General features: G+C 43.3%; 1 long non-coding RNA gene across 1 annotated transcript; it reads left to right on the forward strand.

The window, feature by feature from the left end:
• Nucleotides 1–1,805: 1,805 nt before the first annotated feature.
• LOC125553128 (uncharacterized) lies at nt 1,806–3,617 on the forward strand. Its single transcript, XR_007303915.2, has 4 exons — nt 1,806–2,114; nt 2,500–2,620; nt 3,338–3,465; nt 3,536–3,617. It is a non-coding gene; the product is annotated as an uncharacterized LOC125553128 (long non-coding RNA).
• Nucleotides 3,618–17,744: the final 14,127 nt, after the last annotated feature.

The following is a 17,744-nucleotide window of genomic DNA, read 5'->3' on the forward strand; positions in this document are numbered from 1 at the left end:
GTAGTAGTTTAGTTGGATCTAAAGGCATCTTTAGCCTATCCTTATATCTCAACTCCTTATATGTCTCATTATGCTTAAGTCTTTATAATTTGAGGGGTTAAACGGTGGCCAGACCTAGCCAAACCCCTATAATTAACTTCTAAACTTTGTTTACAGATTCTTCTAGCCTTTGTCATATAGATTTCAAATAATTGCATAGTATTTCATCTGCCATTCGAATGTTTCAAATTGAACATACACAACAAATCAATAATAAACATGTATATAGTTCATCTAATCGAGCAATTCAAATTAAAAGATGCATAGACTTCATAAAAAAGGCGCCATATTGACCAAGTTCGATCCAAAATCACCACAACATAGTATGTCTTATGTCATGTATCAAGCACTTTCATGCTCATCACCTTCACGAGAGACCTCGGATTAGGCCATGATCTCCGCATGAGTGAGCTCCCAATACTTCCTTAACGTGGCATTGATCATGCATGGGTTCATGAACATGATAGCCTGCTCTTTGGCCTTCTTCTATCTTGCAAGCCTCTCCTCCTAGATAGGAACCCTATGCTACTCCGCCTTAATATTCCTCCTAGATAAGAACTAGAGGAGGGAGAGCAGAACCTCACGGGACTTCTCTATTATGTGGACTAGAGAAAACTAGAACTAGATCATGACTAGAATGAGAGAGAGGGAGAGGAGGGAGAGAGAGGGCATCGTTGACTCTAAATAAATACTAGGGAGTCCTAGATAATTATCTAAGCCCTCTATTATTTATGTTAGGTCCCCGAAAACAATTTCCATCTATATATCATTTCCCAATATTACATGGTATTCCCCGAAACACTTTAGGTAACCTCGAAACGCTTTCCGTTTCTCTCTTGAAACAATTTCTTTCATTTTTTAAATTATTCGGAGAATATTTTCTCATATTCTTCACTCCAGTAAAACTCAACAAATCGTAATCCCCTTAAGCATGTGACTCTGTAGGTTCGATAAAATATAGACATGAACGAAAACACCTTTCATTCAATGATCAATAGCGGAACCGCGGACATCCATATTGATCCATGTATTTACACAAATGATATTCGAGTCAGCCTTTTGGTTATCATATGCTATTTCACTTGCTTCGTGATACTTTACAAAATCTGTGGTGAGATATGTTGGTATCCTCTTGAGTCATTCTCATGCTCATTACACCGGCTCCTTGTTATCGGATTTGTTCTTCTTTCTTGTTGTCATGTTTCGGCATCCCTGTGAGCTAGTCACCTGTGTCTGGCCAAATAATGATGGATACCATCATACAGAGAGGACCCCAAGAACACTACAACAAAAACACCCCTATAGAATCGCATATCTAGCAACGAAATAATAGCATGTGTTGTTAGGTCCACCTTCCACGTTCCACGAAGAGCTAACCTTTCCTATCCCTACGCACCTCCCCCATTATCTGTACCTCCGTGCAAATAGCACACCTCCCCCATTACCTCAAAAAAAAAAAGCACGCCACAGATGTTGTATAGAAAGAAAAGAACATATCTTTTCTCCACACCACTTAGGGCATCTCCAACGCAAGGCGCTAGTGGAGGGCGCCAGGAAATAGTTCCTGCTAGATGGGCGGTTGCATCAATGATTCCCTGGCAGATCCTGGTGTCAGGCGCAAGAGGGACGCAAAGTAGTGCATCGGGCGCTTGGTGTTTTCTCAAGTACGCGCTGAACACAAGCAGCTCTTCGCCTCTGTTGCCGATCTACATGTAGCGCCTCTAATTAGCGTCTTCCATTGGAAGACAAGATGCCTAGATGCCTTTTTATTTTCTTTAATATTATTTTTTCTCCCTAAGCGTCTAGCTAAGAGCCTTGCATTGTAGATGCCCTTATCTCCGCTGATTCATCTCTCCCATCGGCCTGGATCCCCTAACCTCTCTCCTCCGATCCTCCCCTGTGGAGACGTTCTCCATGCCTCTCCATGCGCCCCCGCATCCATGGGTCTCCGTCGCCAGCGCGGCTCCGCGCCTCATCTGGTATGGCTGCTCGGCGTCTTCGCACGCGCGGGAGCTGAATTGCGCTCGACGGTGCTGCTCCGCCTCGGCTACATCGACTTCGACGCCGACGGTTCGGTAAGGCACTCCCCCCATCTTCTCTTATCCTTCCAGCCGCCGCACCTCACGCGCGAGTCCGAAGGCGCAACGCGCCCTACACACACCGCCTACGTGCCCCTTCCCCGGCGTCTTTGTGATGCTCGACGCCACCGCCCGACCCTCTGCCGCGGCAGGCAGCCGATGCCTTTCCCCCAAGCGCTGCCTCGGCGCCCCTCTCCTGGCCTCGGTAGGATTCTTGATTGTGCCTCCATCATCTCTGTGAACGGCCGTCGCTATTGTGCGTTCCTCTCGTGGTTAAAATAATTGTACATCTTCTCTGCCTATTTGGTATGTAAGTAGTGTGTTTTCCTCTTCTGGTTGATATGCAAGTAATGCGTGCCCATTTGAAGTTAATGTCATATAGGAAAGAGGGAAGCACCACAATGAACTGCAGTCGAGTTCGAGGAATAATTGTTCTTATAATGCAATTTGGGCTCTGTTAATTGGTGAATTCTATTTTAGAAGTCCACTTTTATAGGGAAAAAGTAGGTGCCACAATCTTGAACTCCCTGTTAGTGTTAGATATTCAAGGACCTGATTTAGATTAACCTTGTAGTTTTGATATGTTGAATCACAAGCTAGCAATAATCTGTTGTATGCTTGCACCGAATCCTTTAAAAATATGTTCTTTCAACAACTGTTTATATGTCAAGTCCTCCAAATTAGGAACACAGCTAATGACACCACATGTGAGTTTGATACTGCATTTATGATCAGTTCCGCTGAATAAGTACTGAGCAAATGACACGATATTTATTAAAAATAAGGAACTGCTTTTGCCTACTGACAACCATCACAAATAAGTAATTTACTTTTTAGTGAAAAATGAAATGACTTGATTCTTATACAGTTAGAAGAATTCCCTTTTCTTTTTAATGTGCATTATGAATTAAATTAAAAGTATGCATTTAACTTTCAGCAGTGCATGTCCAAGTCAGCTGTAATGCAAATCACAAACTAAAGGCTCACATATAGAGAAATGACATCACCTAGGGCTCAGCATACGTAGTACTTGAATAGGAGCAGGATTATGTAATACATATCCGCTTGTGAGATGTGAATTAAATGACTAATAAACACTTTGTATTATGACATGCATAAAAAAAATCTGGTAGTAGTTTTCATGTGTTGTGGACTTGTAGTTTGATTGCGTTTATATTGTCCTGTCATGAAAGTTAACAATGGGTTTATGTGATATTCAGGGGTGCTGTTCAAAGAATTAGGTAGCTTGCCTGAATTCTTCTTGTGGGAGTTGTGCAGAATCCAGGACAATTTGTCTCCCCATAACCACTTTGGTGTCCTGTTATGGAACAAGTTATACACCACTCTGGTACATCTAATGTTCACTTGTCTTTTATGCGTATTGATAGTGTTCATATCTAATTCTCATATAACTCCAGCTGGCTTAGTAAATAGAAAACCCCGACAAGACCCTCTTTATGGTATCTCTAATTCGGATCCACGCTCAAGAAGGAATACAGGTAGAGCTACTGTTGACTTCCTCTATATATGTGTATTGCAGGAACATTAGTACTGTTTAAATTTTGTTCTGTTAACGAAAATAGTTCAAACTATGTGTATGGGATGTCCCAACAGTGCAAAGATGTGTATGACCTGTGTATATCTCTAGATATCTCTTCGAGTTCGATTACAAAACATGCTGATGTACTCAAGTGATATGGGCGTTTTTGAACGTGGTTTATGGAAGAAAATAATTTCAATGGAAGTATGCTATATTTGTGTACAAGTTTTAGAGTGGTTGGGCTTTTTTAGAACCGTTCGTTGATGTCGATCTAACGGCAGACAAATACGAAGTACTGGGTAGTACTCCGATGAAAGTACGTGAAAGTACTAAAACGAGTGGGGCCGGTACTCGTGACAAGGTGGGGACGCGTTTTAATCTAGGGGCAGTTTAGTCCTAGGAAAATTTGCACGCGCCGCCCCTCTCGTCAAATGAATAACCGCCGCCATGGTGCTACACATTCCACAATTACTCATCGGCGGCCATCTCCTCCCTCTCCTCCATGTCCACCGCAGTCATCTCCTCCTTCTTGCCACTGCAACTTCGCTCCACTCAGGCAACCCCTCCCCCCCCCCCACCCACCCCCACCCCCTCTTCCACGGCAGATCGAGCTGATGGCCGGCGGTGAGAACACCGACTTCGTGCAGATCGCCGGCAGCGACCAGGTCAAGTTGGCCTGGTTGAGGGAGATCCGTTCTTGGTTTGACAACACAAGGCAGATGAGCTGGACGGCAATGGCCACTCTCAAGAATTTGACAAAGAAGGAGAGGGCAAAGCTTTTCCTCCAGCCCGCGCAACCGATTCAGAAGATCGAGATCCTCCTCTTGGCGATGGAGCAGGCCAATTCGTCCAGCGAGTGGACCAGGAGGAGGTGGTGGGCGTTCAGATCCAGGGTAGAGCATCCACTGGATCAGGAACCCACCGTGCACGAGGTGCCGTTGCAGATTGTGCAGCCTCCAACCGAGTCACCGGAGACTTCGAAGCGCAAGATGAGGAGGACAATGGTCGCGACCTCGCTTCCCCGCCGTTCTCCACGCTTCCCTCGCCGCTCTCCTCATCTGAACGGCGGCGGTAGCTATGTTTAGAGTAAGCTTCCCCACTCCTCATCTTTCTACTGCTCGTGCTTACATCGTGGTGATACTGATCATAATAGCTCAGAGAGGGAATGCTAGATGGCATTTTAATCTCAATGAATTGCATGAACATTTGAGTACATGGATTCGGAGGATGGATTATGATGTATGTGAACCCTAGGCATCATATGAACCCTAGGAAAAATTAGTAATGTTCTAGTGGTAGACACTGAAATATTTCGGTACACACCGGTAGGCACTGAAATATTTCGGAACTGCCCTAGGCAAAATTTGTAATGTTGTAGTGGTGGACACTGAAATATTTTGGTACACACCGGTAGGCATTGAAATATTTCGGTACTGCCCTAGGCAAAATTTGTAATGTTGTAGTGGTAGACACTGAAATATTTCGGTACACACCGGTAGGCACTGAAATATTTCGTTACTACAATTTCAGTACACACCGATGCACACTGAATTATTTCACTACTGCAGTTTCAGTACACACCGGTACACACTGAAATATTTCAGTACTGCAAATTCTATACAAAGTTGGCATTTTGTCATTTATGTGTGAATTAATCCATGCATCATATGGCCTAACTTTGTACACGAGTTTGGGTCAATTTCATGTCTATGTATTGTTAAAATTATTGCCATGCCATGAAACACAAGACAAGTCACTGACCCAAGCTTGCAAAGATGCCATATCAATGTTGCTGATATGAAATATGCATGTTTTCACATAGTCTTGTGTCTGAATTAAAACTGAGCATTTTTTCTTGATGGTATCCATGGATCTAGAACTCCTATGAATTTGCTCATGTTGGATGTTTTGTTCTCCATCATTTGTACTAGCATTCCGTGCGATTAGATGTCATGACAAGACCCCTGGCATATTTATTTTCTTGCCTCCAACATCACATGTGTGTTTTACAGGAAAAAACCTGGAGTTCACCAGGCTGGCTGAAGTTGTGAGGCTGGGAGGCTGATGGTGCTGCTACTGGCTGATCCTTCTTCTTTCAGTTTTTGTTCATCATTTCTCAAGCCATTGGACCAGGGCTACTTCCCTATGTGCTCTTAATGTATTAAGTAGTTCCTTCGAATTTGTAGTATTAGTTAGTTTGAATGTGGAAGTACCTTAATTTTTAGGAACGAAATGTTGCTATGTATGACCAAGGGTTTCATACCTTAATCTTTGGATAATTAATTATGTGAATTGTTGGATGTGGCGCATAACGAAACGCCTCTACCATTGATACTAGTTCAACATGTCGGTCCAATTAGAGACCAGCCACTACCATATAGAACAGTTAGCATTTCATACTACAACCTGGCACATACAAAACATCACATAGTGGAAGCACATCCCTAAGCACCTTGCATTGTACAAGGTCTTAGAGACAAGCCTCTACCATATATAACAGTTACCATGTCACACTATAGCCTATAAAACATCACACAGTGGAATAATCATAGCTAGTAGAGCATTAGTTATCAGTTAATAATAGTTGCAATCCATCACAAGCAATAGTATCTAGATATGAGTAGATATAGGTACGGTAATACACGACAAGTACTCGCAAACAAGAGCTAACATAACAAGTTCATTTCAGATTGATACATGGCCCACCCCAGTTCTAAATGAGGTGGATGGTGATCATCATCCTCAAGTCATGACGACGGGTGTTCGCAACAGTGAGTAGGATGGCATGTCCTACCCAAAGATTCTTGGCACGAAGGAACTTCTTCCACCCTGCCCTGCTCAAGACAGTGCGACCGTCCGTGTCCACTGCATAGGCACAGCTGGTGATGGAGCCCGTTCTGGTAAGGCGTAGTCCAGCAGCCATGCCTTCTTCGTCCGAGTCGATGCCACAGCTATCAAGTAACCTCTTAGGTAATTTCTGAAAACAGTTGACATGATCATATACATTAGTGGAAATAGCAAAACAGTTGACATGATATATGATCATGTCACGTGCAATTATCAACAAAGCATACACTTCAAGACACATATATCATTGGATTCAACACTGAGCATATATATCATCACATCAGTACACTATACGCCAAGCATCAAATTACTACAGTAATTAGGCATATCATTAGATTACTGCATACACTAAGCATATCATCGCATATTACTACACTACATGCATGTCATAAAATTCTTCACTAAATGAATTCTAAACTAGGCCTCTCATCACAGTACTACAACATGCATATCATATCAACTACTACACTAAATAAGCATGTATATCATGTAATTACCACACTAAGTAACATACCATGATATGCCGTTTAACATTCGTCCTTGTGAGGCAGCTCACGAATGGCTTCCCTAGGTAGTCTTCACGTAGCGGAAGCATGTCCCAGAGGTTGCCGATTTCCTCGTCGCCCAGTCTGAGTCCTTGGGCATACAGGTATTCAACAAGTGGGTTCTCATCATCATGTGAATCGTCATCATCTGAATCAGCACCATCTTCCTCCTCATGAACTTCATCCTCACTATCCGAAATCAAATTTAGATAGATAACAGAAATCCTGGGCCTACCTTTTCTGAAGGAGAAGCTGATCAATTCACCCCCACTAAGACGCATGCGGGCGATGAAACGATCCCAATCATCTCCTCCTATATGGGTTATCTTTCGCCCCTTCTCGACCTGCATATTGTATGGGCCCCCAAGAGCATTGAAGGTCACGGTGTCTGCGACGAGCTCATTGAATGCCAATCTCACATTGCATGGTACGATCTATGTAAGATAAAAACAAATAACAGACACAATACATTAGTGGAAATAGCAAAAAAAACAAAAAGAATGTACTGTCAAAAGGTTCATATAAATTGTTACCGCTGCAAAAACAAAAGAAGGCTGGAAGTAGATGCCGAACAGCGTGGCAGTAGAAAGGCTGGTCCGGCACCGTGAGTTGCAGCGTCCACATTGTGCTTCCTCCATTCTACACAGAACATGTTGAACTCTAAGTTGAATTGTACATAGTACAATACAAAGATCATACATATAATAAATCATAGTGATAACCTATACTGGCAATAGCCAATCAATCTATTTTCTATCATCTACGTAATAAAGCAATGCCAATGACAATGGCAATGCCCGTCTCATCTAAACCTGGGAATAGTTCGGCATCCAAACTAAAACCATTCCAATCCACAGCACACATCAAAACCAAACCAATCCAGATATTTTCATTTAGAATCTAGACCAAACCGAACTATACATGCTCGTCATCCAACCCAGTCCAAACCGTTTCCAACTTTTGGATTGAATCCAAAGGTTCAAACCGTGGACAAAGCCATATGCGAGGGCACGTCATGAATCTAGATCAGACATGGCGTCAAAGCTCGAGAGAGCCGACGAACTCCGGCCAGCAACAGCGACTCTTGGATTTGAAGCAGTAGTAGGTGGTAGTGGCGGCTCAAACTAATTGATTGATTTGGTCTCAAACCATAGAAACCAAATCAAGATCCAATCCAAAAACTAAGTTTCAGTCCAAACCAATCGGCTCAAATCCGTCTCCGTAGGGAGACGCGGTTGGGGAAGGGAAGAAGAGGGGAGATCTCACGTACTTGCCGGAGTTGGCGGCGGCCGCGCACCGGCAGCGAAGAGAGGGGTCGTCGAGAGATGGCGGCGACGGCGGCGGCGCTGGTCGAGAAGGGGAGAAAGAAAGATGTGGAGTGGTCGAGACGGGGAGAAAGAAAAATGTGGTACTTGTGGTGGCTCGGTTGTGTGGATGACAAGGGGACCCACTTGTGAGACCGATAGCAATTGATGGCAAACCGCAGGAGGTGCACGACCGCGTGCACGACTGCCACGTCCCCACGTGGAATGGGGACGGCCGGGTGGGTGTGTCAAGTCAAATCGGCACCCGCGGCTTCTCGGTAACTCCAAGAGGCAGGAGCAGTGCATTTCTTCCCCAAATCGGGTAGAAAACCCTCGTCCTCTCCCCACCCTCTCTTCCTTCCTCACCACCTCACCACCCTCTCCTCCTTCCTCACCGCCCTCCTCCCTTCCTACGCCTCCCTCCTCCTGTCTTCGACCGACGATGAAGCGCGGACGTGAAGATGCGGCGGACAAGCCGGAGGCAACCATCGGAGCAGCGCAGTCTGCTGCCGTGGCTGCAGCCGTAGGTGGAGCGGTAGAGTCCGCCGTAGCGGCGGAAGCTGCCGGTGCAGCGACCATTGTGCCTGCTCCCGCTGCCATCGCAGCCGTTGAGGCACCCGTCGGCGAGCACAAGGTCGGGGAAGATCTGGAGGAGGAGGAGATGAGAAGGCGTAAGCGCAAGGTTCATGACGAAATCGAAGAGCTCTTCGAGGAGAATGCCATAAAGGAGTTCGACTTAGATTGCAGGAAGGGCAGCGACTTCGACGAGGATGCCATTGACGAGCTATCTGAGGTAGTACTCTGTTTTTTGGTCTGTTTTTTTCATGACATTGGGGTTTTTCTTGTAAACTAGATGAGCATCAATTTCACTTGGGCGTGCTAGTTCTACGTATGTAGGATTGTAGGGATCTAGCATAGATCTTCATGTTGGATGTGGATTTTTAAATCTGATTCACATTCTGATTCCAGCAGATACTCTGGTTTTTTTTCATGGCATTGGGGTTTGTCTTGTTAACTAGATGAGCATAAGTTCCACAAGAGATACATTAATGAAAGAAGTGGGGTAATGAACCCAAATACAAGAAAATGTTCATGGCAGGGATACATTAATGAAAAAAGTGGGTTAAACAATGGATATATGGCAGGATTCTCCATTGGCTTCCCAAGGACAGTGACAAAATGCTGCAGTTCCTGATTCATTTTAGTTTATGTAGATGAATTAATTTGCACACATGTTCATATATGATTAGTTTGCACACATGTTCATAGATGATCCATTTGCAAATTCTATACAGATTTCCATTTTGCAAAGGAAGTGATCGCTCCCTTAATAATTATGGCTGACAGTACATATCCACTGGATACCAAAAAATCAAAACATTTCATCTAGCCAATTTTCCACAGTATGTTATCTAGATGATCACAGCCACATCTCTCATCAATATGACCAGTGAGACACCCCATAGCTCCTTTACCAATTTCCTTCTGAAACTTATCAGGGTCTAACAATGTTGGAGAAGCAGTATTGCCGCTGTCAGAAAGAATAATGGTTTCTTCATTCCAGTAGATAGAACAAACCCCCCTTGTGTGAAACATGGAGGAGTATAATGAAGCCATTTTTCTGATTCCAATAAGAATTACACCTATAACAAGTATCAAATATCATTAAACCAAGCCACTTCATGAAGTCTTTCATGTGTTAATTATGTACTACTTGTGCACTAATCTATAAATGCAACTATTCCGCCGTCCATATTTATGCATGTCAGTTTCTTTGGCTCAATTATGTATGTGCACATACGCCTTGTTTCTAGAAAATAGATAGTTGCCATGTTACACATGTGTACTTTCAAAACATTTTAATTAAAGTCAATGTACCATAACAGATTAGCTGAGTTCTTCTATGTGTACTAATTTACTAATTCACAGGAGGATGACGACGACGTGGACTACAGCATGGACAGCAGGCACAGCAAGAGCCGGTACACCCTGAGGCATCTGATTGCTGGGAAGATCAAGTACCGTTTCTTTGGCAAGATTGGGTGCCCTTTCTGTTGCAAGGTGATCGGTGGCGGCATAGATGGCATGATCCAGCATGCCTTCAGCACTGGCAATGGACATGGTAAGAAGCATAAAGCCAGTACTCTAGCTAAACATGCTTCCTACGCACGCTTCCTTGAGATTGTCAAAGTCAATGAGCCCTACAACATGCATTGAAGAAGGGAGAGAAGTGATGTGCTGCTAGAGTGCTGCTGCTGCCCCAGGACCGCCGTGTCCTGTTATGTTATGTATGTTTGTTTGTTGTTGGAGTCTAAAACTGATGTCCTATGGTGTGTCTGAACCTATGCTGAGCGGTGGTTGATCTGCCGTTTATGTTAAGAGTTTGCTGCTACTCTGGTTTAGTGTTCCTAGTTGTTAATACTATTTTGGTGATGCATGTTTAAGCCTTGTACAATGCTAGATGCTTAGGGTGGTGCTTAGAAAAATAAACATGGTATTTCTGAAGCACCGGTGCCTATTCTACAGGAGAGACGCCTAGTTATGCGTCTACCCTGTACAAATAAGCACATGTGCTTAAGAAAAGCCTGGTTTATTTCTATAAGCAACTCCCCTAAGCACCTTGCATTGTACAAGGCCTTAGCAACTCAAGTATCGTACGGTGGTCTATGTTATGGTTGTTGTGTTATTCTGCCGTACGATGATGCATGCTAGGAACTCTCATAATATGACTATGGTAGTTATAGCTTGGCATGACTATGTTTAGTGTATAACTCAGCATGTTCCTGCCATATCTATGAGCAATTACAACTGAACTATGCTTTAATTTTTGACAAAATTAAAGCATGCAAATGATTGCCGATTCCACCTATTGCCAAATCAAGCTTTGTACTGATGATGCATTAGATATTGCAATAAGTAGAGGATGCTCATGATTGCCAAAAGTACCTATTTTCACTTTCTGATAAGAACTAAACATGTATCAAATGATGCTAAAAGTAGAGCATGAGCATGAGCATGTATCAATGCATTAGATATTGCAATAAGTAGAGGATGCTCATGATTGCCGAAAGTACCTATTTCCACTTTCTGATAAGAACTAAACGTGTATCAAATGATGCTAAAAGTAGAGCATGAGCATGTATCAATGCATTAGATATTGCAATAAGTAGAGGATGCTCATGATTGCCAAAGGTACCTATTTCCACTTTCTGATAAGAACAAAACGTGTATCAAATGATGCTAGAAGTAGAGCATGAGCATGAGCATGTATCAATTGATGATCAATTGATGCTACCTATTTGTGTTTGAATGGGCTCAATAAAGCTGGTGCTGGTTTATGCTCTCTGCGTGACCGTGATGGTAACGAAGACACTTGGTTGGCTATGGTCTTGCTGTCAAATTTAAGTTTCAGTTCTTTAAGACTCTTTGTTTTTTCTGCTTGCTCGGGATCGACCAGCTTTCTCGGACGTCCACGTGCTCTCTTCCTTTTGGGGGAGTTGGGTGCACCATTTTTGGGGGAGTTGGGTGCATCGGTATCCTTCTGGGAGTTGGACGTGTCACGTTCGTTGGAACCATCGGGATTGTTGACTAATTGTACGTCCTCTTCTAAAGCATCAGGTAGAACTGCTTGCTGGGCATCGTACACCTCCTTCTATATAAGAGAGAGTGCTGCGTTAGTTCTAATCATGAGACTTATGAAATAAATGATATATTCTTCATGTAGCGCTAACCGTTATGGGGAACTTATATGATTCGAGACGAAGCGCATTGCAATTTGAATGCAGTAAGGCTGTACATATTTTCCACCTGAAAATATCTATCCTTGCCTATATTGGATAACCGACACTGAGGTCAGCATAGCTTTCAAGCTAAACAAAGTACAAATTTAAATTAGGCATTCAATTACCTGGTTCAAAATATCGGTCATTTCATCCCCGTTCCATGACAACATGTACTGCAGTGTCCAAACCGCACAGGAAGTCCTGTGATGTTTAGTTAAAGATCAGTAATCTTATTCGTGTACGCAAATAATAATTTATGAGGCCATGCGTACCCATCGGTCTGTTGTGGTATGTTCTCATAGCGTTTTTTGGTCCATTTGGCAAAATTGATGTTATTAGCTGGTGATATCAACCCTTTCTTGACAGCTTCGTCAATGCAGAACTGAATCGAGTCCACCTAGGGTACGACGAGTTATACATAGGGTTACGGTACTTTGGGAGCTCATGTTCCATGCGGATCAAAAGAGACAGCAAGAGAACACTTACAAGAGAATCTTCCTTGGTCTTGTCGCAATGATAATTCATGGAGTTCAGAGTCTGAATTTCTTTTTTGTCAAAATTAAACATCATTAGCATCCAATGGTTTTGGTGTACATTGAGTGGGACATGCACCTGCAGTAAAATTTGGGTTGGGTTGAGAACCGAAATTTGTCATGTATAGTGTGTACGTAAACTATGGAAGTGTGGAAAACGTGTACCTTTCGGCGCCCTACAAATTTTCCTGCTACACGAGCTAACCATGAGGCTGCACGTCCAACAGGAACCACCCCCTTCATTTGTAACAGCTTTTCGGTTTCTTGAGGGGATATGATTGAGGTAGTATCATTCTCAATTTGGCTAATGCGAGCATATGCCATAATAATCTGCCAAATTTTCAATCATACAATAATAAGACAGTTATTGCAGTAATGATGTAGAATAGAGTATAATGGGCTTACATCACCATAAATGTATTTGTCGTCCAAATTTCGCTTCAGATTTTCTGCTGTGAGGGAAATGTCTCCGATTCTAGCTATTTCAACAGGGTCATATGTTCCGCGGATGTAAACGGCTGTCTCTATGTCCTCATCCATGAACTTGTAATCATTACCAAAGACAGGCTTCATCGGAGTTAATTGTGGTTCCTCATTATTTTCCGTCACATGTCTTGCACTTGGTGTACTCGAAGTCCCTGTTGTGAATTGGCTAGCCCTAGGAGTTCCTGTCGGGAATGAATTGCACACGTTGACTTGATCCTACAATGAACAAAGGTAGTTCATCATTAGTTTGTTACTTTTAGATATTAACGTGTTGGGCCAATTTTGATCACCTGCACACCTCCTTTCTGTGACACTGATTGTTGGTTCCTTGTAAATTCGTATTTTAAGTCCTGTAACAATGCAAACAATAATGAACATGAAGGAACATATTCATAAAAAATATAAAATGCACAGTATGACATACATGGAGTTCCCTCCTTAAGTCTTTAATTTCGTCCTCGGCCTTCGACAACCTAGGATTAGTGCCAGTTTTAGTCTTCATGTCGATCAAGTCTTCACCTAGAGTCTGGTATTTGACATCAAATCTGTGCTCAATTTCCATTAACTTCCTGCCTACCTTCTTTTCATGATCAGCAATGCATGCATTCATGACTTCAACTACCATTTCAATCTGTGTAAACAAAATAAAACCCCATTGATAACAATAGCTAAATGAATAAGGTTCCATGACACCTATTTGTGATATTGCAAAAACAAATAGTCTTTGGAGTACATACTTGCTGGCTACTAAATTGCTGTCCTTGTGATGGTGCTCGATACGAATCATGATGATGCACATGTTCATCTTTTTTTCTTGGAAAATTATTAGAATTCTCGGACGGTCGTTGAGGAGCACAAATTTCCATGACAGCCTATTTTTTTTAAATATAATGAACCATTAGTACCAAATAAAAAATCGGATATAGAAAGTTCAATTATAGATAGGTACCAGCCCGTTATGAAGACCTCCTTTCTCGTAAGCATCGCCTCTTAAAGTAGCCATCATTTCGTCCCATCGTGCGATCAATGGAGGGGGTCTAGAAGCATACATTAATCGGCCACTACGCACGTGCTCCCAGTACCAATACTACACAATAAATTAGTTCATCACCATACAGATATGCAACAGAACAATAATTAAAGGACATTAAGTAGTGATCTATCACTAACCTGGAGCAGAATTAGATTTCCTTGTAGATTTACGTGATCTCGATTTCTAAACTTGTGAACGGACTTGAAGAAGTGATTAAGTGTGAAACATCCCCAGTTAAATTTCTGAAGGTTTTCAAGATCTGTAACAAGGTTGAGAAATTTCGAGTCCACATAATGTTGTGTTGTTGGTGCTAGAACAGTACCAATTGCGTACAGAATGAACCGCCTCAGGAAATCGCCGTCTGGGGCTTTGGAAGCTCGGATCGCCGTTTCAAGGTCAGAAATCAAAATTTGCCCATTGTTTGCATAGGCGGTAAACAATTCTGTGTCGGTTTGCATTTCCAGATGTGGCTCTATATCCTCCCCTTCTATCAGAATGCCAAATATACCTTGCACGTCCTCTTTTGTTATAGGAATTGGCGTTTTACCGATGGTAATGGATTGCGTGTCCATATCTATGCTCTTGGCTAGTCTAACCAACATTATGCGCCGTAGAGTCACTTCATGCATCTGGGTTAGACTGCCAAGACTGGTTTCTGATATGATGTACTTTTTGTGGTCTTGTGACAACAGTTTCATGGTTTTTCCGAACCTTGTCTGTGAGCATACTAACTTCATATGACCATGCTTTTCGGCGAGTTCCTGTTACATGCCATTAAATATTACTGAGTACACGTGAATTATGTGTACGAAACGATTGTACACAAACAGTAAATTACTTACCGCATCAGTAATTTCGGAGATGGGCTTTTCTCCATTATTAAGGTTCGTATCTGAAACTGACATTGCTACCTCGTATACAATGATAAAATCAGGCTCAATTAATCTGAACAAAATTGGAAAATGTATAAAAAAAATTAGCAGAGAATTAATTTTAACAAAATTAACTGGGTCATTTAACATATGATCCACTTATGGGTTTAAGCACAGAACCTATTTGGGTGCAAAACCTATGAGGGTTCAACAACTAAAGCATCGGCGGACAACGATTATAAAGAGTTACGATCAGCTAATACCTTATCTCGAAGATGGAGCCACCGAGTAGATGGCGGCGGTTAGTGCGTCGGAAACTATAAGTGCCGGTATAGCGCGGTCGACGGCGCAAAGGAAAAACGGCGCGTTCACACGAGGAGGAGGCGGCGAGAAGAACACTGACGCCCGAGCCCTCAGATCACGTTGGCGGTGGGCGGGGAGTGGTGGCCGCCGACTCCTGTATTCCGTGGGTGACCGGCGTCTCCGATCTGATCTTGCAGCGGTCGTGGGAGGTGCGGACGGCCCGGGTGGTTAGAATGCGGAGCTGTAATCGCGGGATTTAGGGAGGGGTGGGCCGCGTGAGTTATGTGAGATTTGGATAAATGATATAAAGAAATAAGAAAATCTTGTGAACTCGGTGTGGGGTTTATGGGGTTTAGGGTTTAGGGGTTTAGGGTTATTAGGGTTTAGGGGTTTAGGGGTTTAGGGTTATCAGGGGTTAGGGTTATCAGGGTTTAGGGTTGAGTGTTTACATGCAAGCCCGGAAATGCGTGTGTCAGAGAACGTACTTGCATGTATATGTACTAATGATCCCTAACTTTCTTAATGGCATCCCATGACCACATAGAGAATGAATGCATAATGGTTTCCATGTTGGGCAAAATTTTGAATGTTTTTACGGTTTAGTGGGGGGGGTTTAGGGTTATCAGGGTTTAGGGTTTAAGGGTTTTAGGGTTGACGGAACTATGTTTATCTTACGGTGGACGTAGCACACACACCGGACATTGGTGGAGCATTGGTCTACAATGGATTCCCTCCCGTAGCATCGATCCGATCCGTTGAATGGCTCGGCCGACAAACTTCGTGCCACATAGAGCATGCATCCATCCACTGGACCTGATCAATGTTGGGTTGGTTTCATACAGGTGAGGAAAGCAGCTAGTGCTTTCGGGGTGTTGACATGCTAGGCCGGAAATGCGCGTGTCAGAGATCATACTTGCATGTATAATCCCAAACTTTTTTCATGGCATCCCATGACCCCATAGAGAATGCATGCATAATGGTTTCCATGTGGGGCAAAAATTTGAATGTTTTTACGGTTTAGTGGGGGGGCTTAGGGTTATCAGGGTTTAGGGTTTTAGGGTTTTAGGGTTGATGGAACTATGTTTTTCTTACGGTGGACGTAGCACACACACCGGACATTGATGGAGCGTTGGTTTACAATGAATTCCCTCCGGTACCATCGATCCGGTCCGTTGACTGGCTCGGCCGACAAACTTCGTGCCACATAGAGCATGCATCCATCCACTGGACCGGATCGATGTTTGGTTGGTTTCATACAGGTGAGGAACCCAGCTAGTGCTTTCGGGGTGTTGACATGCTAGGCCGGAAATGCGCATGTCAGAGATCGTACTTGCGTGTATAATCTCAAAAATCTTTCATGGCATCCCATGACCACATAGAGAATGCATGCATAATGGTTTCCATGTGGGGCAAAAATTTGAATGTTTTTATGGTTTAGTGGGAGGGGGAGGGGTTTAGGGTTATCAGGGTTTAGGGTTTAAGGGTTTTAGGGTTGACGGAACTATGTTTGTCTTACGGTGGACGTAGCACACACCGGACATTGATGGAGCGTTGGTCTACAATGGAGTCCCTCCTGTAGCATCGATCTGGTCCGTCGACTGGCTCGGCCGACATACTTCGTGCCACATAGAGCATGCATGCATCCACTGAACCGGATCAATGTTGGGTTGGTTTACATGTACATGTATAGGAACCCGAAATGCGCGTGTCAGAGATCGTACTTGCGTGTACATGTACCATCCGTTCCATCCACTGGCTGGGCCGACAACCTTCGTGCCACATTGTTCACATTGTCCAATTAACACTTTGTATAGATTTTTTTTGGTAAAAAATGAACGAAATAATGCAACTAATCTGAACGTAACGTTTGGCATGTATCAAACCAAGTTGCCACTATTCCTCAAAAAAAAAAACCAAGTTAGCCACTAATTGCGCCAAACATATCTCGTAATTACGAACGAAAATGGGTTGACAATTATATCTGGAAATTCTTGGACTGAATTTATTGCTCTTCCTTTTTTAGAGAACAATAACTTAGAATGGTGGGCGGCGGGTTGGCACGGGCACGGCGATGGCTCGGGCTTGTGTGATATGTGGTTCGACCCGCGGTCAGTGCACATGTTTTCGAAGCCCCGAAAAGATCGCGCTCGTTAAAAAAAACTTGCATCGAAGCGCATTACTTCAAAATAACTAATTAACCCTACAATCACGGATATATACCTTCCCATTCTACCGCATATCTACCCTATCCTAACCACCCCCATCTACCTTGTTTCTCCTCACATAGCCATCGCCGGGATCGCACCATCGCTTCTCAAGCGACCACGCCGACGCCAGATTAAAAAGGTCTCCTCCACGGCTTCTCTCATCTTCGATTGCAGT

The sequence above is a fragment of the Triticum urartu genome, chromosome 4A, assembly GCF_056163025.1.
Source record: "Triticum urartu cultivar PI428250 chromosome 4A, HENAU_Tu73, whole genome shotgun sequence".
Taxonomy (NCBI): domain Eukaryota; kingdom Viridiplantae; phylum Streptophyta; class Magnoliopsida; order Poales; family Poaceae; genus Triticum; species Triticum urartu.